The sequence below is a fragment of the Fringilla coelebs genome, assembly GCF_963513975.1.
Source record: "Fringilla coelebs genome assembly, chromosome: 5".
Taxonomy (NCBI): Eukaryota; Metazoa; Chordata; class Aves; order Passeriformes; family Fringillidae; genus Fringilla; species Fringilla coelebs.
In genome coordinates, this window is record NC_140033.1 from 69,017,306 (window position 1) to 69,036,182 (window position 18,877).

Sequence of the window (18,877 nt, forward strand, 5' to 3'; positions counted from 1 at the left end):
TCAGTAGGATTCCAGGACACATTTTTCACTTGCTCTTTTGTGACTCGAAGCTACACTTCCAAATGAGTGCTTGCATGGGCTTCTCCTGCATCCTTCATCACCACTTTCAGATGTCTCCCTGTAAATGTCAGGCACTTCAGCACCTCGATGACTTCATGTTCCTCCATGCAGGGCTGGTGGCCTGGGATATCCTACAAGTGTGCTCATCTTGTCATCACCACTTGTGCTTTGGGCTGGACCTGCTCCTGAGCAGTGCAGGGAGATGCTGAGTGATTGCAGCCCTTGCTCCCTGCTGTCCCACTGCCTGAACTCGCCCTCTTTGCCTGCTTTTGCATCTGGCTGAGTCCCAGGATCAAGGACAAGGGGAATGTCATCTCCCCATGGCTGTGAGCTGGAGAACACATTGCCAAAACAGTTCTGGCTGCATGCAGTGTGATACCATCTCAGCGTTTTAGCAGGATCTGTCACACAGCTCTTGTGTCTGTTTGGTCATTGTGCTGTAAATTGTTCATGAGGATTTTTATCAAGATGATCCCTTGTGTGTGTGTCACCCTCTTTGTGATTTCAGCAGGGCATTGCACAATGACTGGCAGGGCTGATTGATAAGTCTGATAAGGTCCATCTGCTCAGCATGACTCAGGTTTGTGTGGTCACTCTCAGCTTGGTGGGAAGCTTTGATGTCTGTGTGCTCCCTTTGAGTCTCAGGTAGCTGCATGGCTTTAACCACTTATTACCCAGTTGGACTCTCAAATTCTCCTTGTTCTCCTTGCCAAGCAATACATGCAATTTTATTGCCACCTTCCATTTTATGTAATATGTCTGGGTCTATGGATTATATTGCATTGGAGTATATATTATTACATATATATATACACACACACACACCTTTCCAGGCTTTGTAGTCTGGCCAAAACTGTATTGCAATCTGGATTGGTTGATGGTTTATTGGCTTGGGGGCAGTGAATTGAAGTGACCACTTGAAGCAGGGCTCTTCCCTGCAGGTTCAGTGCTTTGACAGTGTTGTCTCAAGTTGAAATAGCAGGACAATTGCTGGACTTGGAGTCACTTACTCCAAGTGACTGATGCTGTGCTATCTGTCATTTTTACTGGGCATTTAACTGTTAGGTGTGAAATGGAGAAAGTAGGAAGTGTAAAAGATGTGATTTCTCTCTGCTGCAGTGGTTTGCAGTCCATGTAGCAGTAGTTGGAAGTGACTGGAATGAAGTCTGGATTAAAATTTGGACACTAGCTGCAGACCCCATGGATGAAAAAAAAATAGAGAAATAAATTCCTTCATGATAGCTGATTTTTTCAGAAATGCCTTTTGGTTGAAGTATTGCATGCATTTTACAAAGTTCATGTACCTCTGCAGTTTATTTTAAGAGATCTGAATTTATTTGGTGTAGATTTATTTCAATTATCTAATCAGAAGCAGACAACTTCTTAGGCTGTCAAAGGTATTCAGGAATGTATGACAAACTTCAAAGGAATGTATAAGATCTTGCTACACATCTTACTATGCGTTTTTATAGAGAAGAGTTAATTAAATTTTCCCTTTCTGCCCAGAAATTACTTTTAAGCTAAATTAAGTATGTGGGGTTGTAAGGCTTTTCAATGTTCTCTCTTTCTGCTTTAGCTTTGTGGCTGATTAAACAACCAAATGCTTATCTGGATCAAAGAAATAATAAGCAGAGGGGGCATCCTTAGGCCAGTTATCAGTTGAAAACAATTTAGCTGTCAGGTATCCAAGTTCCAAGGCACAGAGCCCACCAGAGGGATTAAGCAACAGGGACTGTGTACAACAAAGTTTACTTGCAAAGAAGAAAGTCCTGGGGAAAGGCAGCTCTGTTTCCCAGCTCATGTTTCTGCAGGCAGGGGTTTGCTGGGGAATAGAAGGACTGTGCCACCCTAGGGAGCCCTGCCTGGTGCAGGGTGTGGTCCCTGTCAGGTGGGACATGAGTTACCTGGGGCAGGACAGCATCCTTCCCTGCCTCCAAACTGGGAATGCAGCTTGGGTTAACTCCTGGGGAGACTTAATTTATGTTCACTTGCTGGGAGGGAAGGGGAGAAGGAAAAAAAGAACAGCTCTGGTTATCTGAATATACACCACTCAAGTATGTTTGCAGGGACAATATTTCAAGTTATTAGTCTCAGCAATTTAGATAAGAGCATGTACTTTCCTACAAAAGACAAGGCACAGTGTCTTAATATTAATACCTGACAGAGAGTAACCCTGTGTGATAAAGTACATAGATAGCACAACAAGGGGTGAATTAGAAATGCCTGGGAAGATATATGATGCCATTAGTAAAACATGAAGATTTATTGGTGACATTAACATCTCTAAGATAGCAGGAGCAGAATTGTACTACTAAAGCTGCCTAAATGTTTTTTTTTTTTCCTTTCCCCCAGATGCAATAACAAAGAGATCTGAGAGAAAGGGTTATCTAATGAGTAAAGTACTGCCTACAGTTTGGCAGAGCCACCATCCCCTTCAAATTTTCCTCTGTATCCTCTGGCAAATGACTAGGACTCCAATGTTTGAAATCTGGCTGTAATGGTGGTGATGTTTTGGGTGTGACTGAACACAAGGGTTGGGTTGCCCTTCCTTGGCATCCAGGTATCCTGCTACCTGCTGGGAATGGCCCTGGAGGAGCAGGACTGGCCAGCAGCAGGCACCAAGCAGAGAGGTCCCCTGGAGCCCCCTCTTGAGCTCTGACACCAGCAAACAGGTGAATTTTAACTCTGCTGGCCAGCTTGTGGGATATATTTCATCTGCCAGGGCTGCAGGGTGAGGGGAGTGAGAGGGTGGCTTCATCCTCTCTGGCTGAGTGTGCCTTGTTCTGTTTTACACTGACAATTGCTGCTGTGGATTACTGCTGCTGTTTGTCATGCCCACTTGGGCTCTGTTCTGCATGCATGTAGAGCAGTGGTGAATCCTCCTTCAGCCATGGGGCAGTCCTGCCCTTCCTGCCATGGGGGAGGCTTCATTGTCTTGGGCTCATTATAACACAGAGAGATGGAGCCACAATTATAACCCTGGAATGGTTATAATGGTCATAACCCTTCCATGGCCCTGGAATTTGAAAATCCTCTATTGCCTGTTGGGAGTTTCTTGCTGTACAAAGTGAATACAGTTAGGCAAGAACTCATTTTTCAAGAGAGACCTTATCTTGCAGTGCAGGAAGTTCTCACTTGTCGAAGTCAGCAGTCAGCCTTTATTGTCTTAAAAGCAGAGAAGAAAAACTGTCATAGTACCTTGAGGATGGAAATTTCAAGGGATAGCTCAGTGTACAAGCAGAGAATGCAAGTTTCTCTTGAGCAGACCATCACTGTAGCAAACTGAGGTATAATTATCTATTGAAATTGTGCTTTCCTTCTCTCTGAACTGTTGGCATTTAGGCATAAATAGAAGTTCTGCTGGTTTTGAGGTAAGGCAGTTGAATACTGACACATGTTGTTGGTAATTTGGGGAAAGTCATCTGGTGCTATGGTGGGTGTGCAACATAATGAAGAGTTCTGTTGGGATGCTTGGTAAATAGTCTCAGAAATTTGGGAATCAGAAATTAAAGATGGTCCCACCCTCTCAAGCGCATGGTTAGCTTCCTGATTGGAAAAAAGAAGGTTGCTTATAAGTAAGAATAATCTCATGTTCAAATGAGCCCTTTTACATTTGGTGGTGTCATTAATAATTTGGTGAAGTTTCATTAATAATTAATCATATGTGAAAATACTTCACCTGAAAGGTCTCCAAGATCTTTCCAAAGGTGAGTTTTGTGCTAAAGCTCACTGGAAGTATCATTTGGATTACCAAGACTGAAGCACAGTGAGCATGAAGATTTAGTTTTAATTTACACTTGAAATGGGAGAGGGCAAATTAGAAAACTGATTCATGACTAGTGGGCTAGTTACCTGATAAGATTTTGGGGTCTTTTCCTGTCAACTGGAAAACAGCACTGACATATCCAACTGCTGCTTCAGAAAGGGTACAGAGACATTTACAAACATCAGAGATGCTGGCTTTGTACTTTTTGATGCCTTTTTCATTTTTATTAGAGAAGTTGACCAGAAACAGCTCCATAGTGCATAACCCTTTATTGTTTAGGGGTTTGAAAGTTCCATTTTATTTTTCATAGTGTAATTTTTTTTAATCTCATAATCTAAAATGAAACAAGCCCTCACTTTTATGATGTGCAAGCATATATATTTTACATTTATTTTCATAACTTCCAATGGAAGGAAGTCCTCCAAGGAACTGTTGTCAGGTTAATAAAGCTGGAGTCTGAGGCTTCACAGAGCAGGGAAGTGCTTGAGCTTCATTGCACAGCATGGATGGTTCTGGATGCTTTACAGAAACAAAGATGTCAGGGTGTCATTTAGCAGCACTTGTTTTCAGCAGCCGCACAATGAAGAGCCTGATGGAAATTCTTCAGTGAGTTTTGGGTCAGGTCATGAAGCAGTTTGCCTATGAAACATCACAGAACTTAGATTTAAGAACAGATTTTATTGGAGACCAGGCTCTTTATAAATGCATAAAAAGACTTTAAAAATATGGTTGGAATAAGTGTGATTCCTTTGAATCAAGAAATGAAGCTGTTCCAGTGATTTCTAAGAAAAGTGAAAGTTAGCATGTAAGAAACAGATGCTGATTTTTTGGTCCTGTTCAAACTGATGATGAAGCTTCTCTCCTGTCCAGCTGTAGCCCTCAGATTTGGCAGACCTGCTGGTTTTCTGGCTGTTGACTGTTTTTAGCAATAACCTCTGGCCATACACCAGCTCACTGGATATCCAGTGCCTTAGGCTAATTCATGTCTGTGAATCCTGTGTGAATGTTTAGGACATAAATGCAGAGCATTTTCATGCCACATCTTGGTAGGCCTGATGCTTTGGATTGATTCCAGTTGAGTGCTGCATCAATCAGTGCAGCATAAAGAAATTCTAATGGAGAAATATTTCAGACCTACTTATTTTGACTTGTCACTGTTGGCAGGGGGAAGAACTCTGCACAGAAACTGCTGAGTTTTCATGTAACCCCTGCATTCTTCTAGAGTAAAATGGACCAGTTGAACAAAAAACCTCATAAAAATCACCAGAATGAGTGTGCATGCACAATAGAAATCTAACCAGTCTTGTTAAATCCATGTTTTACACTGTCACACAGTCATGGAATGCATAACAATAGTCTGGCCATAGGTCAAGAGCCTGTTTGTTCTTTCATATTTCTCCTTAAGTTGGCAAGTGGACACACTTTCTGTCAAAGAGAAGATGCCAAAAGAAAGGGCAGGGTTTTTTCCAAGTTATTTTTGAAAGGCCTTGATTCTTGGATGTCTGATTAGGATATTTTAGACCTGGCTGTCATTACCCTGGAAATCAAATGTTGCAGCAGCTTAATACAGGCAGCCAAAGTCATTAAAAGCCTTCCAAAAAAAAATTCATCTAAAGATACAGTTTTGTTCAGCTGCACAAAACAGCAAGGCACTAATTGTGAGCTTAGCAGGGGATTCATATCTTCTGTCTTACATCAGTTCTTAACCAAAATTGTCTCCTTTGAAGAGCAAAAGATGGGGTCTGCTGCTTTCTCCTCTCTGTTCTCGTGCGCATCCACACGCGTTTCTGTAGCAGAAGTTTCTGTGCTTGGGGTTCCTTCTCTTTTATGTGTACAGAACATTGAATTCTGAGCTGAATTCTGTGGGAGCCTGAGCTGCAGCATCCAGGCTGGGTGTGTGCCTTCCCTGTCTCCCAGAGGTGAGGAGCAGCTCCACTGGGTGGAAGCACCTTCTTGGGTGTGAATTTCTTCAGCACTATCAAGACCCTGATGGGAGAGGCTGCTGCCAGCTCAGGTCTGTCTGATGCCTGGGACATGGATCACTGGGTGACCCACAGGTGACATCCTTGTGTTCAAAGCAGGAGAATTTCAACAGCTCATTTGTTCCTTTTATTTTATCCTGTTCCTCAAATAGCCTGGGATTATTCTTGGCTTGTTCCAGGTCTGACACAGTCCTGTCCTGCGTTTTCAAAGGTGGTTCTTCAAATTCATTGTTCCAAAGACTTGTTTTAAACTTGGTTTTTCTGCAGTCTTTTGCTTTCTCTATCTGCTTCTGGCATAAAAAACATGAAACTGAACAGCTCTAATCAGAATTATTTCTTGGGCAACTATGAAAGCAGCAGTTTGAGATATTATATCAAACTCTCTTTTAGTCCCAAAGCAAGTGTTGTCACAGTGAATACCTTGGAGTTTGTAAAATTTCCTGTACAAAGATTGCCTGTTTATATGGTATTGGACTCCAACTTGATTGGGATATCCAGATTGATCTGGGAGATCATCTCTCCCAGCCTCAGGTTATCTATGTGCAGAAAATAGCTGATGATTCTGAGTTACTTTCAACCCTGTGTTAGCTGCAAGGTGTCAAGTGGCTTTCTTGGTGTTTATTTAAAAAGAAATCTTTCAAAGATACCTTCTTTCTGTAGTGTGGAATGGCTTTATATGATCAAGCTGCCAGGCCCTGCTTTTCCTGTGTCTATCTCCAAGTTCTTTACAGAGGAGTTTGGCATCATTTTCCCTTTTGTCACTCTGACAAAATGAAGCACAAAATAAGAAAAATGATTCCTGTGGCGGCACCAAACTGGAGGTGATGCCAGCCAAGTGCTTTGTCCACTGTGTCATGCTGTGCTTTGAAGGGCACTAATCTCCCAGTCCAGATAACATCCAACATCTTACTAAAGCCATCAAAATATTATTCCTCAAGGAGATAGATGGGGTATGAAAACGGGAAATTTACTTTTTACAACAGCTGACAGCATCATAGAGCTGTAGCAAATGACAAATCTTTTGAGAAATCCAGCACAAGAGTAGAATTAGATTAACTTCTTAAGAGAGGTTCAAGAAATAGCATAACTTGTGCTCTGTCACCTGACATTTTAGCATGCACAGGTGAGCCAGACAACTCTGTTGGTTTAACCCATGCTCAACATTCCTATCCGTAAATCTGCTCATAGGGGCCCATATCCATATCTTGTTGTGGTACAATCATTAAATTTTTTTTTGCTACCGCCTGGAATTTCATTATGAACAATCACTGATGGAATACCAAACCTATGGAACCTTAAGCATATCTCAAAATCTGTGGAATGAAGTGGATTCCTACCAAATCAAAAAGATGCAGTATTTTTTGTTGGTACTATGGCTCATTCCAACATTTTCCCAAACATATTTCAACTAAAAATATCTCAAAAGAAACTTTTTACAGTTTTCAGGTTTGGGGTTAGGATTTTGTTAATTAATGTTGTTTCTGTTTTCTTCTCTCCCATGTTTCTGACACACAGTTTTTTGGCTGTTTTCTGCCTTATGACCCTTCTGAGCAGATGAGGCTTTAAATTCTACTTTTCTTCCTGACAACCTTGTCAAAAGGGTTTTGAAGGTTTAAGGAAAACAAACAAACAAAACCTCTGTCCCACAGACCTCTGTCTCGTCAGAGTTTTCTCTGAGCTATAAATTCGCTGCTGATGTTGGCTGGGGAAATGGCTGTCTGCCCAATGTAGCTGTCCCACAAATATGTACAGAATCTCTATCTTTTGGTCTCCTGTAAGGAAAAACATGGAGCAAAAATGTTGGGGGGAAAAAAAGAAGTAAAACAGGACACGACCTTTTTTGGAGCATATATGGAGGAATTAAAGGATCCTCAAAAATTATATTACTTTTTTTTTCTAAAATGGGGGTGAGATGATCTATAGGAGGTTGAAGAAATAATGAGGTATAAAAAGTAAATCAATTTGTGTTGCACATAGTGCTCCTTTTAAGAATGAAGTGCAAGATTTCAGCTTTCCTTTGTGTGTGTGTCATCCAGAGATTTCTTGAGTATGAACCAAATAAATTAATTTAATAGAAGCTTTTTAGTTACTGGTGCCCCTTGACTTTGATGTTTTGCAGGCTATGTGGTATGAAACATTATAAAATTATATCAGCAAGTAGATTAAAAAATTCCTCTGGCTCAGTGTTGTCAGCATTTGCTCATTCATGGTATTTCACTTGATAGATCACAGAATCATAGAGTGGTGTGAGTTGGAAAAGGTCTGAAGTACATTTGTGAGTTTTGTTTCAATAACGAATTCCTGAAGATATTTGGCAAAATATATTCCTTTTTTTAAAGTTTTTTTTTTTTTAGTACTGTGCTTAGGACTACAGAGTAAAAACAGCCCAAGAAAGAAAAACATGTCCTTGGTCAGGAATATATGTGTGTGTGTGCATTTGTGTGTTTTGGCTCTGCCTCAACAAACCTGAGCCTAATTTAAAGGTGAGTAATCTTGTTTGGTTGGTGAGGAGAACACTTAAGTACCCTGTGAATGAGAGCACTCAGAAGGACTTGGTGTTAAGGTATCACAGGAAACAAAGCTAAGTGAAAGCCTTGGAAAGAAAACAAGATGTTCTTCTGATTTGCACTGATGTCCACCTTCAGGGCTTGGTCTGCAAAACATCTCAGCAGTCAGGAAGTTACACAACTTGAAGGTGTTTCACTGCACTGTCTTGTACCTTTGAATTTATATTTTCTTCTTTGGGTGTAAATGATGGGGCATTTTTTCTCACAGCTACAGTAATTTGAGCAGAGTTTCTGCTTGAAAGACCTGGATCACTTCATGTAGCTCCATGAATCCTGAAGGACACATCAGTCCTTGGATTTGTTTAGTGATTGGAGTAGTTTGGCATCTTAGGGATGGAAGGATAGATCTGGGTTTGAACATGCAGCTGCACTTGACTTTAATGGGAGTTTGATTCAGGCTGAGATAGTCCTGTAACCTGGATTCATGCATTGCACAAAGAGGACCTGCATTCCTTTCACCAGGTCTGCAGGATTTGGGAAAACCTGCATCCTTCAGTACTGCTGTGATGCAGCCCTGGGAAGTTCAGGATGGAGTTTCCTGGAGGAACTGCCATTTTAGCAATCCCAGCTGGGATTTTCTGTCTTGGCAGGTGTAGGGACAGCAAAGGTGTTTGCTGTTTTTGTAAAACAACAGGGTGCCCCTTGTCTTTAGCCATGGTGGAGCACAGTGCTGCATGTCTGGAGGAGACTTTGACTCCCTCTTCATTTCATCACACACTGCCTTCAAAACCCCCCTTGGCAGGCAGTATGAAATTGAAACAAACACCTCAAAATTCTCTAAGATAAGCAAATCCTACCCCTGACACTGCTGCTTATGGATTTAGGAGAAATCCTATAAGATTCCCCTGTCACTTGCAAAAGGCATGATGTGTTTTTTAGTCTCATCTCTTGCTTAAGACAGTGAGTCTAATGAATACTCTTAAACCTACCTGCTGATTGTGTTGATTAGGTGGGAAGGTAAACTCTGTTTGTCTAATTAAATGCTAATTGTGAAGCAAGCTTGTTTTTGGCATCTTTCTTCACCTGGTTGAACAGATAAAAGAAAATTTCTCTGCAGCTTGTAATTCCAGCCTTTTGTCTTCTGAGTAAATGAACATTTGAAAATTTTGTATTTTTCACTGCCTCTGTACATGGGAGGGGATGGGAGTCACCAGAGCCCCTGAGCAGCTTTCCCAGCTGGCTGAGGTTACTCCAAACTGGAGATCTGAGTCTATTCTCCCAAGAACTGCCTTCAGTTCTCCTCCTGAGGCATGGCTCAGAGGCAATTTTTTCTCACCTCATGCTAAGTTATCATTTATCTATTGCTTGAAGGTGGCTGTTCTACCACTGCTGCAGTCAAAGTATGTGTACAGACAGACAAACAGCCTGTCACTGAAACCCATGTAAATGCAATCCAGCAGCTATGCACAAATAGCCAGAAGTTTTTTGCATCTTTGACTGGAGGCAGCCAGCAATCAAGAAACTGTGCTGGTCTGCAGCCAAAAGAAATAGGGAATTCCCTCAGTTGTGTTTTTTTTCCTCTGAAGTGATTAATGAGGGCATAATCAGGTTTGGCTCCATATTAATTGGTGCAGTTTGGATATTAAAATTGTCAGTTCTGTGGCTGGTGCTTCCCAGGATGTTTTCAGGATTGCATTACCCTGTGGTTGGGTCCCAGTCATGGCAGCAGGAGCAGGTGAATGGATGGAACAGTTTTCCTTACAAGTGGAAGCCACTCTTTTCCCCTAATGGGGCTCAGATGCAGAATAGTCTGTCTTCTCTGGCTTGGGAGTTTCTCCCTCAAAGAGGAGTCACTGGAAAAATAAAAGGAGCAGCAAATCAGTTTAGTCAGTGGTGCAATTGTATCTAGCAACTGCAGCAAGGATCAGGATCTGTTTTGCTTTCTAGATCATCCTAACTGTAAAGTTTTTTCTGCCCTTGGTGCCCTCTTCAGCCCCCCATGTAAACACTTCTGTCTTTCCAGTGCCTGTGATAACCATTGGCTTACTCAAAGAATTCCTGGGAGCTTCAGAGGCAGCATCTTCCAGGCTCAGGGGTATCATATCTGGTGAGATATATGCTTTTTATTTTTTTTTTTTTGGAGCTATTGTTCAGTTGAGACAATTTCTATCACGAGCTGCACTTCAGTGTTAACTTAGTTTCCTTTGAAACCCAAAGTCTGGTGTGGGAGAAGGTTGTTTTGGGTTAGTGATCAGCCTGATCTGGAGGAGAATTTGTGGTAGTCCTTGATCAAACTGACTGCCAGGAATTGCTTGTATATTTGGGAGTTTTCCACCCCAGCTCTTCCCTTTTGTTTTTTTAGTGTTTTTGCTAAGGATTATAGGTAGGTATGTGCATGGTAATTTAGCTCTCTAAATCACTGAGAAATTTTTCCATGCTGTGGCTCCATATTAATCTCCTGGTTCCTGGAAATTTCCTGAATGGGAAGGAGGTGTTTTTCCCCTGGGAAGGTTGAGCTCTTGTGTCTTTGTCCTTAACCCTACATGTGGCCATCTCTGCACACACAGGCTGCAGCCTGAGCTAATGAGGTCAGCCCAGCAGCCACACTGGGCTTTCCCTTGGTGAAAGGTTATGAATATGGAGACCATTATGTGTCATTAAGATAATAATGTTGCTGAATATGTCAGCCAAGTCAATGGCTCTCTGTTCCCCAGGTGTTCTGGTTTTGGTTTGGTAGGGACACGTAGCAAAATTTCTGCTCGCCAGGTGGGAGAAAATTTGCCTTTCAAAAGATGATAGGAGTCCTGCCAAGCAATGATGGTAATGATAATAAATGTTCCCAGGCTGCACTTGTTTTATAATTGCTGTTTAGCCCAAATTGCTCTGAGTGAGGACACTCCATCATTCTGGCTGCACAGGTGGAGGTTATGATGTCATGTGCAGCAAATTCACTGGTGCAAAGGGATGGAACATTTATATGAAATAGCAACACAATGCAGAGTTTCAGTAGTGGAAACTAAGGAAAAACAAAAAGGATTCAAAGTTGGAGTGAAGCAGCCAGCCTTGATGAGGAGGTGAGGAAAGGGTTTGCCTTGAAGGGTTTCTCTGCTTGTTGAGCATCCCTCTGGAGTGGCTGTCACTACCACGGGCTGTGCTTGCATGAGCTGATCCTGACTTGTCCTGTGAGGAAAAGGTTTGCAGGGAATTATCCTTACAAAGGATAATCCCAAGGAATGCTGGCCACACCCGTGGTAGAGCTGACAGCTCTTGGGTCTGCACAGACTTTTAGTGAGTTTCCAGCTCTGAGTTCTCTTTCCTCAGTTTTTTTCTCGTGTCTGATGTTCACAGGCAGGTTCAAGTGGCCAAGCAGAGCACAGAGTTGCTGTGGTCACCCTGCCTGCTCTTCTGGTCCCTGGCTGTCACAAGTTGTGTCAGCAGATGAGAGGAAGAAGAGGCAGGGTGAGCTGGGCTGAAGCCAGGAGGACAGAAACCTACAAGTGAATTTGTTGGGCAATAGTGGCTCCCAAATGTTTTTTTTTTTATTTCCATGTGGATCTATAAAGGCTCCAGTTTCAGTCCTTGGGAATAATTAAACCTTAAGCAGTGATAGACAGTGCAATGTTCAATTAGTGAGCTGCCCTGACAAAGGCATGTCAAAGTAAATTGGGGTTTTTTTAACTGTGCTGACAGAGAGTTGGTTAATTCTTGAAGGATAATGTTTTGGGCAAATTCCCAGCCTCCAAATGCCTGCAGGCAGACTTGTCCATATTTGTGGTATATTTGAGGTCTAGTGTTCCTCCTTTGGGCCATATATTTTAAGAGGGAATTTTAATGGAAGGAAACATTGCTGCAGAGCAACAGCCTTCTCTGAAACAATTTCCAAAAATATGTTAAGGCCAAAGGTCTTGTTTTTTCTGGGCAAAAGAAGTGAATCCTCTAATATTTACTCAGTTATAAATAGTGATGGGCAAGGCTCTAAGGATGGATTCCTGGAAGATTGTATCAGGGATAGTTATTCCCCAAACTAAGCAAAGGCAGTGGTTGTCTTTTAATTGTTCCATCTTCTTTGGCACAGAGAACACCATTATTAAACAGATAGCAAATAATTATGATAAATTTGAGGTTTTCCCTCCTCTTACTTCTCTCCAGTCCCAACAGGAATCAAAATGTATTTTATTTCCAGTAAGAGACGGCAGTTTAGTGCTGGGGGGAATGTTCATGATAAATGTTTTGGTTCTCCAGCTGTGGCATCAGTGAGATGGCAGGAGAAAGTGCAGCCCACGGGAAAGGAATTTACCTGGGGTGCAAGAGGTGCTGCTCTTGACCAGCTGGGCTTGGACAGGGAGCTGCATTTCATTTATGCACTCCTCTCCTCCCCATCTGCAAATAGGAGGGGGCATTACAACTTTCCTTAGGGAGAAGCTGTTTGAAAATGTTGCTAATTCCCACTGAAAGCTAAATCCACTTGGTGTCATTGCTAATAAATAGGTGAGTGTTATCTAATTCCATCAGCAGGTCAGTTTGACTCCCTCAGTGAAATTCAGTCTCTCCCAGTGTAGGCCTGGTAAAGTTCAGCATGGAATTCATGCATCACCAAAGAGTTAACACAGAACCCAAATGAGACACAAGCCTTGCTGAGGAGCCTGGAGGCCAGAGCCTCCAGAAGGGCTGTGACACTTCCAGACAGCAGCTGAGGGGTCTTTGCAGACTCATCAGCCTGCTGGACCACTGCATTCTAAAAAATCAGAAATTGGACAGCAGTATTTCTTGGGAAAGGAATGCAGCTTCTCATTTGCTTTCTAATTTTCTGTACCAGGAGTAAATGTACAGTAACTGTACTGACTGGAAAATGTGGGCTAGTAAATACTAAATTATAAATGGTTGGTACAAGGTGAGACCTCAAATAGCAAGAAAAAGTATTTTTCAGACACTGATGTGCTTTTGTGCAGATATGTTTTGTTGCTAGTACTTACCAGAGAAGAAAACATAAAACTGATTTCTGATAGCTATTCTGATAGCTTTTCTGATAGCAAAATCTTGCAGTTGAACATTTATTTTTGCTGATGTAAGACAGGTATTTAACTCTGTAAAAAGCTGTATCTGTACTCTGTAGGATACTTGAAACTTTCAAGAACCAAAGTGATTTCCCACTGTAACTTATTTTATGGTATTTGTGGCCCAAAAAACTAAAATTAATTCCAGGTACTCAAAAAAAAAAAAAAAGAAAAAAAAAAAAAGGGAAAAGGAAAAAGACCCAGGGATTAAATGACAGAATTGCTGCTTTTTTTGGTGGCTGTTGGTACTATCATATATGCTAAAGCATTCCAACCAAGGGCATGTGGCTGCAATGGAATTTGATGTACCATCAGTTTTAGGGAACAGCCTGTGCCTTGTTAATATAATCCATAAAAGGCTTTCAAACTTCCTGAAACCAGTCCCTTCTGTTTCCAAGTCTGCATATGATCTCATAGGAAATGATCTGGGAGAGGCCAGCTTACCCTTTTGCATAATCAAGGTAGCATTGTTCTTTTAATGCCTAAAGTGAGTTGTTTCACTGATATAAACTCAATAACCCCCTTCCCTCCTGTCAACAAATCTCTATTATCAGGCTTTGCAATGATTTTGGTGGCATTATAAAAGAGACTAAGTGGGAAGGCAGAAGTGTGATTTGAAGTCTGACCTCAATAATGTCATTTACTTTGTCACCCTTTCTCTCAGCTGTTTCAAAAATCCAGAACCCAGTGAAATCTGGAAGACTGAAATGCAAACACATAACACAAGTGGGCAAGTTTTATTTTGCAGGGGGCTCAGAGGCAGGTGAGCAGCCTGCACCTTGCCAGGTTTCATAGAGGGCAGTAGTGGCAAAACTGCAAGGAAATATCTGCCCTTTGTCTAGGTTTGATATTTAGAAACCTCTCACATGTATGTTAGTAGCAGAAAAAGAAAGTGAAGAAAGTGAAAGAAAAAGAAGTCTTGAAAACCTTGCTCTTTACACAAACCCAGAGTGCCTCGTGCAGCTCATGTTCTTTTATATCCTTGGGATACCCAGGATTTCCTCAATATATTTAGCCCAAGAAGGGAAACACTCCAATGAGCTGCTGTCCCTGAAAGCCTTGTAGGGCAGCAAGCCTGAACCTTCCCTGCCAGGGCAGGGAGAACAGAAGGCTCTGGGCTCTGTGGCTGTGCACAAGGACAATTATGGTCTAGCCCATGTCAGCAGGCTGAGCTAGCTGCCTCACTAACTGGAGGTAGAGTGAGCCTAAGCAGAGGGCTCTGTGGCACTCTGCTCGCTGCAGAGTTGTTAAATTTGGCACTCTGCTCTGGGCTCCAGTCAAAGATTTTCTTAACCATATTAGGATATGTGGAAATTGGCCAGCCTTCGATGGACTTACTGCTTGTGCTCGTATTTTTATAGAGCAGGCAGCCACTGCTTTGCTTAAAAACCAGCAGGTTTGATAGAATAACACAAATGGAACCCTTTAAAATTGTCATTGAAGCACGGTAGGGAAAATAAAAAGAGCATTTCCCAAGACAAAAGACATTGTTGTAACAAAGTTTGCAGCTCCCCTGTGCTTTTCATCTGTAGATATTGGTCATACTGCAAATCAGACCCCAGTAGTTCTGTATTGTGCTGTTATTCAGGTGAAAAAATAGGGGAGTGTGCCTGGCTGGCTATGGCATGAGCATTTGCTGGCATATCCAAGGCTGGGGAAGGCAAAACACTGCATTGGTGACTCTCAAGGCTTGCTTGAGTTTGGTTTAGGGAGCCAGACTCCCTGGGGGTGGTGCAAGAGCTTGATCTGTCTGTGTTGTTTCAGAGGTGAGGATGCCTGAAACTTCCCCAACAAGGGATTGAATATTCCACTGGAGAAATTCCAAAATATAAAGTCTTCAGTATTTAAGTGACAGCTTTTAGGTTCTTCAGGGTTGGGAATTTGTCAAGCAGGGGTGTTGGTTAAGCATATTACCAGGTCTACCTATACTCCAGTAGATTTTGCCATTAAAATTACTTTTTTTGATCAGTAACATTTCAATAATTTTAAATTCACTACTGCTCCCTGCAGCTGTAAAATTTTTCTCTAAAATGATTCTTTGTCCTTCCTAAAGTTCTTCTAACACTTGCAGACAGTTGTGTGCATCCCCTACCTAAAACTTTATTTGATGCCTCCATAGCTCCTTTAATCTCTTTGTAAGTCAGTCCCTCTCTGCTTGCTGAACACTTTCATGGCTCTCTTGTGGTTGTCCCCTGGGTTATTGCCCCTGGGGAAATGAGTTCTCCAGAGCTGGATGAAGTGCTCCAGGTGTGATCATCACAGGGATATCACCTTTCTGCCTCGTGTGTTTCATTTAATGTTGCAAGGACACTTTCTGCTATCACATCAAGCATTATTTGATGCCTACTACAAAAAAACCCTAAAAACCAAAACCAGGCCAAATTTAAGCTTTTCAATTACAAATTCTGAAAACCTTTCTCAAAGATGCAAAAATGGCTGAATCCATGCCTGTGGTTTGTAGCTCAAGGCTGCCAAAAGGGTTGGAATCATCACATCAGCTCTGACCTTCCAGCTTTTTGCTGATGGTCTGTAGGATCTTACACAAATCTTTTGGCTACTTAACCCTCATGTCTGTGTTAGTGGGCATTAGCACTGTAGTAGCTGCATTTGGAAGGGCTGTGAGGGTTGGTCCAAGTTGATCAAGTGCACGATCTGGAAAATGCAAAGAAGTGGCAATGTGAAATATTTGGGCAAATGGCTGTAGAAAACCACATTGCATGACCTGTAAGCTTAGGCTGTCCAGGCTTGTGGAAATTTGAGGAAGGCCATCAATAAAAATCCTGGTTTTGTGTAATGATTTCTTTGCTAAAAAGAAGAGGGGAACTAAATAAAATGAAAATGAACTTTATATTGAGCATAACCTCTGCAAAGTTCACTAGAGACCCACTGAGAATACGGTTTTAACATGTCCAAATTTCCTTTGTTGTTTTACCCAGCTGTTAAGTCTTAGTTTGTAAAACCAGCATAAGCAAGAATATATTTGGTTGACAGTCTTGGAAGAAGGAAGTAAGCCTGTCTTTTATTTAGGTATGTTTATATCAGCCCAAAATGAATGTAATATCATAAAATTATAGCAGAGCTAGGAGTGGGGCATGGAGAGAATAAAATATTATTTTTACATATACTCTGATCTCATGTAAATTAAGGCACATCACAAATGATTCTTCTGAATCCAGGTTGGTAAATCCCCTCACTGGCACAGCATATGGATTTACCAGGTTAAAAAACCCTGAACCTGCATTCAGTTGATGTTAATTTGTGAGGACCTGGTCTTAATTAGTGATATATACCTGGTGAGGGGGTCTGAGTATTGAAACACATCTGAAATCCAGGCTCACACATGGGCACTCCTCTCAACCAGGTCCAGTATGACCTCTGTGAGCTGAGAAATTTGCAGTGGTGGTCCCTGAGGGTTACAAAGCCATGTACCATTGACAGTTTTAATAAATTAAGTTTGTGTTTGGAAGTAAATGCTCTGAGGTGGCTGAGGATAAGCAGTTGGAAAAAAAAAATCTTTTAGTGGTAGTTCAGTTTTCCACTGCATTGTAGAATTTGGTGTTTGGAAGGTTACAGAACAATTTGTGTGAAAGTTATTGCCCAGGTGAAAGCTCCTCTGGAGCCATGGAGAGGACTGAAAGGTTTATGAAAAATTTAAAAATTGTAAGGAGGGTATGCAAAGGTGCATGAGATCTTGGGGTAGGAGGGAAGGGATTTGGCATGAATTTTTCATGCCCACATCACACTAAAACAAAAAAATAGAAATGCAGCCTCAACGTTGAATCCACTTAAGGGAAGCAGGAAATATTTCTGTTGGTTTCCATTTTAGATCCATTACAAAAAGGACTGCTGTAGGGCTGTAATTCAATGCAGGAAGCATTTCTATGGAATTTTGGCATTAGGTGGACTTCCCAAGAACAGCTACTGTCCAGAAGATATTCCAGCTAAAATCTTCTGAGAGCAGTTTGAAATGTTGGCACTATTTCATCTGAGGTCTGCTCCAACTTGAGCTGGGAGAGGAACAGAGGAGGCTCTGATTTGGATCTGAATGGCTCCTCTCTACACTGTCCAGCTTGCACATAAAATCTTCAAACAGGAGAACACCCCAACCAAGCAACCCCCCCAAATGACCCCTTATAAAGAATATGAGAGAGAAAAGGTTGTACAGAGCTTGTATTTGACTAGACTAAGACATAATTTGAAGCACAGGCAGGAGCAGAGGACAGAGAGAGGGGAGATGGCTTCTGTGCCACGTTCCCCTGCCACAAAGGTGACCCACACTGCTCCTGTGGGAAGTGCAGCCTGGTTGGGATGGCTTTGAGCAGCCTTAGCAGAAATTCTTTCTGCCACAGCTAATTCATTTACTACTGAGTTACTGAACATCTGCATGTGGACCTTTCCCAGATTGAATCCTAAACCACCAGGGCTGGGTTGAGCTCTGTGGGCAGATACAGGAATATTCAGCAAGATGCTTTGGTTTTTTTTGTACCTCAGTTTTCCTGTTTGGAGCAAGCTGACCTGAGAGAGCCAGATTAGGTTATGTTATGAGTTTGATTATGCCAGAGGTATATTTGGATGTCAGCAAGACATAAAAGCGATCAATTAAATGCAATTCGAGTGCATACAAGTGATCAATTTAATTAAATGCAATTCCTGCCCAAGGGAGTGTTTCCAACTGACCCAAAATAGGCCTGTGCAGTGAGAGAAAAGAAATGTGGACTGCTTGTCTAGAGGTCTTAAATTCTCTTTAGGAGAGGGTTTGGAGCCTGGTCTCCAGAAAAGGCTTCCAGTGGCTGACTTGCCAAATCCTGCTGTGGTCTAAATATTAATGGCAGTGCTAGAGGCAGAGGAGTTTTGATTTGAGCTAAGGAGGTCTCAGACCCTTGGAGATGGTGGCTTTGGAGGCAGGGTGACTTTGCTGAAGGGTTCACCTCTGTGACTATGAATGTGCTTGTGACAGCAGGAAGGATGGTGTGGCTGGGCTCACACAGAGCCCAAGCTCAGAAAATCCAAGCACAAGTCTGGATAAGCTGGCTATGGCTTGGACCCAAACTTCGAAGCCTTCTGTGAAATTCTGAATAACCCAATAGGAGATTTTTGGGTTTGATTTGTTTTCTTACACGTGAGGAACACGTCTGGGTGTGTTTTAGATCTTGCCTCCTGTTTTATGTGTGTAAAAGGCAGCTGTTCTGAAGCACTGCTAAATTATTGTCCACCTTTGTTGCCCCTGGGACAGAATAATGGTGTTGCTTTGGATGTCTTTATTTTTTCTATGTGCCTCCTTCCATATGCCTGTGGCATATAGTAGAATGAGCTCAAGAGTTACATTTACTTGTGTTTTGAGGTGAAAATTCTCCTTATTGCTATTTTTCCTTCCCCACTCCCCATCCTTTCTATTTCAGAACTTTAATCACCTTGCCAAGAATTTGATTTGGTAGCTTGGATATAAAAAAAGATTGTTTTATGACTCTCAATAATATGTGTAGTTGTGCACCTGAAGTTAAAAATGCA

At 41.9% G+C, this 18,877-nt stretch overlaps 1 protein-coding gene across 5 annotated transcripts in view; it reads left to right on the plus strand.

The window, feature by feature from the left end:
• Nucleotides 1–18,877, plus strand: part of CALD1 (caldesmon 1) — a 168,056-nt gene that overhangs the window by 23,204 nt on the left and 125,975 nt on the right. For 4 of the 5 annotated variants that reach the window (XR_014616160.1, XM_084205956.1, XM_084205959.1 and 1 more), the window contains exon 2: nucleotides 10,339–10,422. The exons of the other annotated variant lie outside the window; for it this stretch is intronic. The gene's annotated coding sequence lies outside the window, so the exon portion shown is untranslated. The remainder of the gene's footprint in view (nucleotides 1–10,338; nucleotides 10,423–18,877) is intronic. 5 annotated transcript variants of the gene reach the window in all.